This window comes from Pipistrellus kuhlii, unplaced genomic scaffold, assembly GCF_014108245.1.
Source record: "Pipistrellus kuhlii isolate mPipKuh1 unplaced genomic scaffold, mPipKuh1.p scaffold_m20_p_15, whole genome shotgun sequence".
NCBI classification, from domain to species: domain Eukaryota; kingdom Metazoa; phylum Chordata; class Mammalia; order Chiroptera; family Vespertilionidae; genus Pipistrellus; species Pipistrellus kuhlii.
In genome coordinates, this window is record NW_023425460.1 from 38761652 (window position 1) to 38771885 (window position 10234).

The window sequence follows — 10234 nt, forward strand, 5'->3', positions numbered from 1 at the left end:
ATTCTACAATGCTGTTTTAGCATCAAAGAACAAGGACATCCCTGGTCTCTAAAGGCTCATAGTCACATAAACCAAATATTACATAACCAGCAGGGATCACGGTCTAAGGAATGATGATTGCCATGGAAAATTTGCCTTAGGAATATACTTATTTGTATATAGCTTTCAGGAAGGCACTACTGATTTCATTTTGACCATTTAATTGAGAGTAGGATGGAGTTAAGATTAGAGAAGCTGTCACTCTTAACATTCCTATTGAGCACTCACTGGAAGTCCTAGCTTAAGAAATCAGGCAAGCAAAAGAAATACTAATAAAATATATAAAAAATGGAAAGGAAGAAATAATTATCTCTTTTTTCAGATTACATACATTTATATAAAGAAAATCCTAAAGAACAAACAAAAAATATTAGATCAAATCAATGAATTCAATAAAGTTGCATGATACAAAATTAACATAAAATATTAATATTAGTAGTGCTTTTATACACTATAATCAATTCTCTGAAAATGAAATGAAGAAATAAGTCTCATTTATAATAGCACCAAAAACAATAAAATACTTTGAAAGAAATTGAACTAAGGAGGTGAAAGATCTCTTTTCTAAAAACTATTAGATAATGATGAAAGAAATCAAAGAAACAAAAAAATAAAAAGGTATCCCATGTTCATAGATTAGAAGAATTAATATTGTTAAAATATCAATACTATCAAAACCATCTGAATGTTCAATGTACTCCCTATCCAGATTCTTATGTAATTTTTAATGGAAGTAAAATAATTTTTTTCCAAATTTATATAGAATTACAAAAGACCCCAAATAGTCACAGAAATCCTAAAAAACAATTTCAAAGCAGGAAGGCATCACACTTCCTGATTTCAAGCTATACTATCAAACTGTAGTAATCAAAACTGGGATAGTGGCATAAAAACAGAGAAATAGACTAGTGGAAGAGAATGAGAGTCCAAAAATAAATCCAAGCATATATATATAGTAAACTAACATTTGAAAAAGGGGTCAGGAATACTCAATCGAGAAAAAAAAAAAAAAAAGTCTCTAATAAATGATGCTGGGCTAATTGGGTATTAACATATGAAAATATGAAACTGGACCCCTGCCTTTAACCAATAACAACAATTAACTCAAAATGGATTAAAAACTTAAATATAAGATCTAAAACCTTGAAATTCCTAGAAGAAAACATAAAGATAAAGCTTCTTGACATAAGTCTTATCGATATTAATAATTTTTGGCTATAGCACCTAAAGCACAAGCAACAAAATAAACAAGTGAGACTACAGCAAATTAAAAAATGTCTGCATAGCAAAAGCAACCATTTTAAAAAAATTAAGAAGCTCATTCTGTCACATTTCATTTAATTCCATCACTTCTGAAAGTCACTGGTGAGACCTAAGCCACCAAGATGGTGAAGCAGATCCAGAGCAAGGATGCTTTTTGGGAAGCCTTGAACAGTACAGGAGGTAAACTTTGAATAGTTGACTTTTCCACCACGTGCTGTGGGCCTAGCAAAATGATCAAGCCCTTCCTTCATTCCCTCTCTGAAAAGTATTTCAATGTGGTATCCTTGAAGTATATGTCAGGATGTTGCTACAGAGTGTGAAGTGAAATGCATGGCAACCTTACAGGTTTTTTTTAAAAAAATGACAAAGGATGGGTGAGTTTTCTGGAGGTAATAAGGAACAAGTTGAAGCCACCATCAATAAATTAATTTAATCATGTTAACAAGTCATGGGCTCCTGTCATTTTAATTTACAAAAAAAAAAAAAAGAAAGAAGGAAGGAAGGAAGGAAGGAAGGAAGGAAGGAAGGAAGGAAGGAAGGAAGGAAGGGGGGAGGGAGGGAGGGAGGGAGGGAGGGAGGAGGGAGGGAGGGAGGGAGGGAGGGAGAAAGAAAAAGAAAGAAAGAAAGAAAGAAAGAAAGAAAGAAGAAAGAAGAAAGAAGAAAGAAAGAAAGAAAGAAAGAAAGAAAGAAAGAAAGAAAATAGATAAGGTATAGAAATTATGTACTAAAATACCATCATATTATAAATGACAATAAAATAATCATTCTATCCCTTTTTTAAAAATTAAGTAAGTTAAAAGACAACTAACAAATGGGAAAAATATTTGCAAACCATATAAATAACTCATACAACTCAACAGCAAGAAAAAAAATTTTTTTTTTAATGAGAACAGACATTTCTCTAAAGAAGATATACAAAAGGTCAATGATGATTCTCTCTCATCATTGATGTTTCTATCTCTCCCTCTCCCTTCCTCTCTAAAATCAATAAAAAAATATTTTTTAAAAAGCAATTACATCTAATTTAATAAATACGCATTGATCACTTACCCTGAGACAGGTATTGATTTGGGATCTAAGGATTCTACCAGGATTAAGACATGATTCCCTTCCTTTAATACATTTATTCTACTTCTAGCTCTAAGTGAAACCCATTAGATGTTAATGGCAGCCTGTTGTACTCATATCCATTGGAAATAACCTGGGGACGTTCATTTGAAAGAAGTTTATGTTGGGAAATGTTGTATTAAAAACCCAATGGAGAAATAGGTGAGTCAAGCTGTTTCCTATCTCTAAACCATGAGCTGGTGTACCAAACCATAGATGATGACTCCTCTGGGACACAGACATGTATTTTTAAACTTTTGAGATTGAAGAGTAGCTTGAATAGTGCAGCCAAAAGGAACAGTCTGTCCTGTTATGACTCACTTGAGAAACTTCCCTCTTTCTGCCATTTCAAACCTGAATTTTTAGTCTTAAAATTCAGATTGCCTTTAAAGTAGATGTGATATTTAGATAACTTTCTTTTCATGAAATGTCATGTCATTGTATCATAGACAACATGGCTTCTGTTTTTATCTAACTCTTTTGACAGTCATTAAATTTAATAGTTTTTCCAATATTTGGATAAACTGCTGAGCAATGAGCTGCTAATAGTGACATTCTACTTTACATGAAAGCACTTTCACATCCATTATCTCCTAGGAAGTTGGGAGGGACAACCACTAACTATATCTATTGTACCCTATCTTTTTTGGAATATTACTTATTTTAACCATTTTTATTACATTTCCTCCATTTCTACTACCCAAAGAAAGTGAAGTGAAATGCATGGCAACCTTCCAGTTTAAAAAAAAAAATGACAAAAGATGGGTGAGTTTTCAACTTGTTCTTTTCTTATTTACCACTTGGATTTTTTGTAATAGCCTCATAACTAGAGCCCATTTTTTAGCTTTTATTCTCAACATTCCTCATGCACAGCTCTGGCTGTATCATTTCCCTACTGATTGGTGCTCCCTGCTTAAAAAACCCAGCCCAATTTTTAAAAATGAGAACAGGACTTGAATGGACATTTCTCTAAAGGAGATATACAAAAGGTCAATGATGATTCTCTCTCATCATTGAGGTTTCTTTCTCTCCCTTTCCGTAAGTCCAGACATTTTAGCTAGTCATTCAGGGATCATCTTACATTTACAATGCCAGATCTTACCCATCCTTCACTCTGAAAGAAATAGAAAAGAGATTGGAATATCTCTCCAAATGTAGAGCATGACTAGGACCGTTTGCCCTCAAAGCCAGAAAAAAATAATTCAAAGAGAGGGAGAACCCCTCTCCAGGGCACACACATTTATGAGAGCTGAGCTTTATGGTGAAGCCAGAGCCCCATCTGAACACAGCTTTGTCTTTCAAGATTTCAGTAACCTTTTCCAGAAAGGTCTGAGGTCAGACCAAGGTGATGCTAACATCCCACCAGTAGAAGCAATGTCTGGGTAGGTCCAAGAGTTTTGGGGTCACTTCGGTCTCATGCAGTGTGGCCAACCACTAACAGCTAATTATGGCAGAACTGCAGCCATGTGGGAATTTTTAAGACATATAGGAACAGGGCAGAATCTGCTTTAAATAATACATATATAATGCAGTGCAACAGTAGGTGGCTTAGAGAAGTTAATAAATGACCTTGTGAAAGGCCCCTGAGAGATGCTGCTGCACTCAGGCAGGCCCATGCCTGTGCTTGGCTGGCTTTTCCAGCACCCAAGGAGCTTGTTAAAAATCCACATTCCCAGGACTCCACCTTAGAGATTCAGACTCAGTAATTCTGAGATGATGCTCTGAATTCCAAGTTTTTAACAAGCTCCCAGGTGATTCGGAGGCCCATCCAGCTTTGGGAACCAGGATGAGCCTGCTCTACAAGTCACCCCCTCAGAGGACGCTACACTCTTACTCAGTCTGGCTCTCAAGCTAACTGGGCTGTTGAGGGGTCTCTTAAGTATCAGCTATTTGTTTTATAAGTTCTCCTAGAGCAGAGGGTCCCATTAGAACACATGTGTCAAACACAAGGCCCGCGGGCCAAATCCGTCCCGCCAGGCCTTGCAATGTGGCCCGCACCGCGCTGTCATCACTGCACCCCACTGCGTTTCCATCACAATGACAGTTTATGACTGTTCAGTAAACCATTCGGCCCGCGATTTAGGCTGGATTTTAGATTTTGGCCCCTTCTCTGATTGAGTTCGACACCCCTACATTAGAATCATCTGGAGTCTGAATTTCAAAGTCTAGGCCACAGCCCAGCCCCATTATCACAATCTCTGGGGCATGAGACACATCAATATTTAGGCTCCCCAGGTGATTACAAAATGCAGGTAAGCTTGGAAACCACTGTTCCATAGTCTTGCTACTCAAATAGTGGCCCATCGACAGCCGAATCAGCCTCTCCTGGAACCTACTTAGAGATGTAGAATCCCGGGCCCTTTCCCACCACCAAATTAAAATATGTGCTATTGTTGTTTAAATATACATATTTTTTTATTGATTTCAGAAAGGAAGGGAGAGGGAGAGATAGAAACATCCTGGAAGAAAGAGAATCATTGATTGACTGCCTCCTGCACACTCCTTTCTGGGGTTCTAGCCTGCAACCTGGGCATGTGCCCTGACCGGGAAACAAACAATGACCCCCTGGTTCATAGGTCAATGCTCAACCAGTGAGCCACACCAGCCAGGCTAAAACCTGTGTTTTGACAAATTTCCATGTAATGTGCATGCATATTCCAGTTTGAAAAGCCCCATTCTAGATTTTAATCTCTCCATTTGTTTGTGGGTACCAAGGTCAGTTCTGTCCAACCGGCCAGGCAAAAGAACCATAGTGCCCCCCAGCAGGTAACCAAGTTTACATAAACCAGTAAAAAGAAATCACTTTTCAATGTCTAATGACCACAGGAGGATCCTGCCAGCCACCTCAGCTATTCAGCACTTACAGACACTACGTGTTGATTCCACATTTCCATTCAGTGACTAAAAGAGCCCTGAATAAGTTAATTAATTTGTGGGAGGTAGCCTCTGCCCAGCTTGGTCCGTCTGAATGAAGATGCTACCGGCCTGCCTCCTATGGAGGACACACCTAGCGGATAGCAGCTGTGACTGCTGAGCTGGCTGAGGACCAGGGAGACATAGCAGGCAAATTGTCAAGGCTGTTCTTTTCCCGGGAGAAAAGCGACCTGCCGGGGAAATCTCTGACAAACATGGACTCAGGAACAAAAGTCCGGAGCAGAATTATTCCTGCTGTAATTGCCAATTTGTCGCTGTCAGCATGGCAGCACATCTAATTTACTGTGCATAAGCAGCCGCGCTAATCAAGATGGGGGGGGGGGGGGCGAATCTGGCAAATTCTATCAACATATGAGCAGAATCTTCCCATGAGGCTCCCTGCATCAGGCTTGGCCAAAGGATGAATTTGTCCTGCAGCAGAATTCCTCTCCCCACCCAGGGTAGTATGAGGAGCAAGTGAGATTGTCTTTTCAGGACACTTTAGACTCGACAGTTTTATTATCTGGTTTATCAGAATACTTTCTAGGGTGATGTGGAATGATCCTTATGGTTTTATACTCCCTGTTTGCAACTCAGAGAGGGAATAAGTCCCATGTTTCTTTCTTTTCTATTTTGCCCACTCTAGCATCCTTTGTAGACATTTTACAGATTGACGATAGCTGGAAACTTCTGAAGATTGGGCAAAAAAATCAAGAAAAAGTGTGCCTAGTGAATTGTGTGCCAGTGATAAGTTGGGGAGCAGTGGGAGCCCTGACTGAGCAGTAGTCATGTTGCACCCCTCTCTAGCAGCTCTGGTCAAGCTTCCAGAGGCTCTAGAGCAGGGGTGGGGAACCTTTTTTCTGCCGAGGGCCACTTGGATATTTGCAACATCATTCACCATACAAAATTACCAATCTAAACTTGGTCAAACATTTATTTCCTATCCCTGCTAGTAAGTTCGGCCCGGAGGTTTACAAACTTGAGCAAGCGACAGAATGCTCTGCTGACTCTGTTAAAATTCAAAATTGCTGGCCTCCACCTGTGCAGTCCTGAATTGGTAGGTCCAAACTGCAGCCCAGGAATCTGCATTTCTATGGGGCCCTGGGTACTGCTCTTGCTGCTGGCTTGGAGACCACACTTTGAGAACCAAATGAGCTAGGGGAACCCCAAGAGCAACTGCAGAGAGAAGCATTGTTAGCACACCCCATCTTCACTTCGGGAGCAGAGCATCTTTGTTTCACACAAGGAATAGTTTCTTAAAGATCGATTCCCAGAAGTGGGATTTATTGACCCAAAGGGTAAAAATATCTTAATGGCTCTTGATAATTATTTTTCAACTGCTTTCCAAAAGGTTTGGGCCAACTGATGACAGCATTACTGTGTGCAAGTACTGAATATCAGGACTTTCGTTACCAGAACTGAACAAGATCATTCTTTTGACTTATTCTAGAGGCAAATTAATAATGATCAGGATAATAGTATCTAAAAGCATAGCTACTTTTTTATTTCTTTGTATGGTGAAATAGTATCAAGTTTCTATCACCATCTTAATTTGTGTATTAATGGAGAAGGAAACCCATAGCTCCTCCCACTTTGATCAAAGCTCTAGGACACAGGACCCTGCCTGCTTCTCCATGACATCCTAGGCATCTGTTCCTGCCTCAGAGCAGGCACTCAATGTGTTTGTTGAAGAAATAAATTACAACTTCCCTTGCTTTGCTGCAGAAAACGTACAAGCAGTTGCTTCTTAAACATGCCATACTCGTTACTCCCCATCGCTTCTGTGCTATTTGTTCAAAGGAACAAACATTTGACAGTGTTCGAATTGCCAATGCCAAGCCTTCACTAATGTCCCCGGACTTGCACGATTCACTAACAAGCATCCCTGGGCCTCCATAGCAAGCAGGGAAGCAGGAGAGAGGCAGGCACCATGTCGCCACACAATGTCGCAGGCCCTTCCCCTCTCCCTTCCCCTCTCGGAGCCAGAACATCTCTGTTTTCAGCATGTCATCATGCCTGCCTGATCCCAGGAGATTAAAGGTGGATCCCGGCTAGGCAGCAGAGCGTGGAGGGGGTCCTTTCCCTTGTGGCTACGCCAAGCAGAGCCCTGGGCCTTGGAACACAGCAGCTCCCCCCTAGCTGGGCTCATTACCAACGCTCAGTTACTCTGATTCCAAATCCGAGGCAGGCCCATCCTCTCTTGGGCTTGTCCTGGAGATGGATGGCTTTAATTTGATCTGAATAATTCACACGGTGGCCCAAGTGTCCCTATCAGCACTGTCACTTGGTAAGAAGTCATCAAAGGCGGGCCTCAGAGGCTCCTGTGATGGCCGGGGTGGGGTCCCAGCTCCCTCCGCTGCTGTTGGCTGCAGAGGCCCTGGACTCATCCCCATGGCCTCTCTTGAAAGCAAAGATGTATAGTGATTCCCTCTGCCTCCAGGCAGAAAGCCAGCTGCACTCTTTAAAACGGCCTGAGATAGTTTTCTAGCTCAGTTGTTATTTCTCCACACCCTTCGCACACACCCCATTCTCCATCCCCTGCTTCCCCAGACCAAGCAGAGCATGCCCTGTCCTCTCATCTCCTGGATCCCAGCCACTCACCAAGTTCTCTTTGGGCCCCGTCTCCTCTGGGATACCTAACTGATGGCCTCATTCCCTGCCCCCAACCAAAACTGTGTCTACAACACTCAGTTTTTTTCATAAGCAGACAGCCACCTTACAATACAAAACTGCATTTCACATCTTGTCTGCCCGATTAGAATGCTGTTTTCAGGCTCCACTGTCTTTATGCTTCCCCTCCCCCAGAGCCTTAAACACAGGGGAGGAGTAGCCAGTAGCTCCTGTAAAAGGTTTTTAATGAGAGGAGTTTGGCAGAAATCCTGCTGTAATCCCTAGCAATCTGCAAACAGAAATCATAATTAGGTACAAACCTCACGTGACCCTAACCAACCCCAAAGTCTGCGGCGCGGCATATGTGTGCACACATGTGTGTGGACATGCTATTCTGAACTTCAGCGGTGCCTTCAGACTCAACACACAAAGGCTGGGGCCACTCTGGCACAAACTTCTCAGCATTTCCTTAGAAACAACCATCCCGGACTCTGGAAAACCACCCTACGTTTGCTTTGGTTTTCCCCACATAAAACCCTTTCCAAAGACTCCTGGGCTCCTAGGCACACAGACATGTCGGCAACACAGTTTGGACAAGAGCTCAATGTGGCTGCTTTTATCTGTCAGCCCACACGCTGACGGCTTTCCTCCTGTCCCTCTGAGACACCCACTGCCCCTCAAGTTCCTCCACCCTGCAATACTGCAACTGCTGCTACAGTAGCACAGTCTCCAGCGGGCCTGCTGTACATGTGACAGACGCACCTCGGAGAGACTGTGGTTTCAACCTCAGACCACCGCAATAAAGCAAATCATCTTTTTTGCTGGTGGAGAGTAGGTCTGATCTTCAATTTATAGAAACACAATATCTGTGAGGTGAGGTGCAATAAAGCTAGGCATGCCTGCATGAAATTGTAACTCAAGGAGATGGGTTGACACATATGTAGCTGAGCATGTATCTACATCACAGCTGTAGTCTAGACTGCTTACGGCTCCCAAGAATTGCCTCATTAACGGACGCTGCCAGCCACAGGTGGAATGGCTTATTTATTCACTCAATGCCCAATTTAATCCTCAGAGGTTCATGGGAAAAGCCCTACGGTGGAGTCAGACAAAATGTGAATTATGCTCTGTTTTCTCTTTTGTTCACAAGGCTGTTATATTTGTTTATCTGTCGGGCTCCTACACATTTTACAAACAAACATAAACACATAGGATTAGAGAACTTTTTAAAAAGAACCTAACATAAAGGGGGGGGGGGGGCGGGAAGAGATAGTAAGGTGAAACTAGGCATGGCCACTTGCATTTTACAAAAATGGATGTGTCGATGCCTCCCATCTCACCAGCTCTTCTACAATGTGACCTTGACATTCCTCCCATCAAAAGGTGGAGTCCCCTCTTGCTCCTTGGAGTGTGGCAGAATGAAAAGAAATGCAGCCCCAGCCTTATCCAGTGAGACACAGGCACAGGGAGCCCTCCACTGCTGGGCAAGAAAACTACCCTAAGGTAACCATGCTGTGAGGAAGCCCAAGCCACAGGGAGAAGCCACGGGGAAGACCAGAGGTCCTGGTCTGTTTCCCAGCCCAGGCACAACTTCCGGGCACCAGACGCACAACTGAGCTTGCAGGTCATCTCAGCCTCCAGTCTCCCTTCCTGACACCCCAGACATCATGGAGCACATCCATGTCATCCCCACTGTGTGTCCCTTTGGGGACTTCTAATTCACTGTGTAAGCTTCATAACATGGTTGTTTCAAGCCACTACATGTAGAGTGGTTTGTTCTGCCAGCAGTAATATCCAGAACGCCTAGCACTAGTAAGCCATGGACTTGGTGAACATCAAGATTGTCTAACAGGCCTCTGTAAAAAGGGCCATCCACGGCCACAGAATCACTGTGCTGTTCTGATTCCAGCTCAGTCACTGAAGAGATGTGTGACCTTGGGAATAATAACATCTGCAAAATGCACACATTGGCATAAACATCCTATCCCAGTGGTCGGCAGACTCATAAGTCCACAGAGCCAAATATCAATAGTACGACTGAAATTTCTTTTGAGAACCAAATTTTTTAAGCTTAAACTTCTTCTAACACCAGTTCTTCAAAATAGACTCGCCCCAAGCCGTGGTATTTTGTGAAAGAGCCACATTCCAGGGGCCAAAGAGCCACAATTTGCCAATCAAGGCCCTATCCCATTTGTAACTCTGTTTACCCTTCCCCCAAAAGCTGTGAAGCAAAGCCAGGGTTCACCCCTCTCTACCTCAGTTTCCACACTGCAAAACGAAGGCAAGGTCTGTCCTACCCACT

The 10234-nt window shown here is 42.4% G+C and overlaps 1 pseudogene; it reads left to right on the forward strand.

The window, feature by feature from the left end:
• Positions 1-1376: 1376 nt before the first annotated feature.
• Positions 1377-1735, forward strand: LOC118718958 (annotated as a pseudogene).
• The last annotated feature ends 8499 nt before the right edge of the window (positions 1736-10234 follow it).